Consider the following 1,025-nt stretch of genomic DNA (forward strand, 5'->3'; position numbering starts at 1 on the left):
GCAGCCACTGCACTCCAGTCTGGGCGACAGAGTGAGACTCCAACTCAAAACAACAACAACAACAACAACAACAAAAAAAACAAAGTTTCAGAAAAACAAATATGGTATGATCCCATTTTAATAGTATATGTGTATAAATGAGTCTGGAAGATAATGCAGTAACATAATAACAGTAGTCATTTCTAGGAGACATTTACTTTCACATTCTTCATTTTGTGATAAAGTTACTTTGTATAATATTGTGAAATAATATTAGTACTATTTGGAAATGGACTTTGTTATATTGAAAATTCTTACTATTTAAAAGTATTGAAGCTGGGTGCAGTAGCTCACGACCATAATCCCAGCACTTTGAGAGGCCAAGGTGAGAGGATCACTTGAGCCCAGGAATTTGAGGCCAGCCTGGGCAACATAGACCTCATCTCTACAAAAATATAAAAAAATTAGCCAGATGTGGTGGTACGTGCTTGTAGTCCCAGCTACTTGAAAAGCTGAGGCAGGAGGATTGCTTGAGCCCAGGAGTTCTAGGCTGTGGTGAGCCATGAGCGTGCCACTGCACTTCAACGTGGGTGACAGAGTTGAGGCCCCAATTTTTAAAAAAAGTATTCCATCTGGGGAATGGGCCACCTGAGACCCAATCTGCACCACTACACAATATTTCCATGTAATGAGTACACATGCGTACCCCCTGAATCCAAAATTTAAAAAATTTAAAGTATTGAAAAATTTAAAACTTTGAGCAATGTTTAAATATTGACAATAAACTGTAAGCTAGTTTATTTTCTGTGATAGATCACTAAATATCATTATTAGTGACCTATCACAGAAACAAAGAACTGTATACCACATGTTCTCATTCATAAGTGGGATCTGAACATTAATCACAATAGCACAAGGGAGGGATTGGCAGTCATAGGACACTGCAACGGGTGGGGGCACATACCAACACAAAGGATACCTGATCCTAAACCAGGGGAAATGAGGACCAGCTGAAGGCCCAAACTTCACCTGCATGTAGACTACTT

Source organism: Carlito syrichta, unplaced genomic scaffold (genome assembly GCF_000164805.1).
Source record: "Carlito syrichta isolate Samal-C Ts95f unplaced genomic scaffold, Tarsius_syrichta-2.0.1 Scaffold315395, whole genome shotgun sequence".
Classification (NCBI taxonomy): Eukaryota; Metazoa; Chordata; class Mammalia; order Primates; family Tarsiidae; genus Carlito; species Carlito syrichta.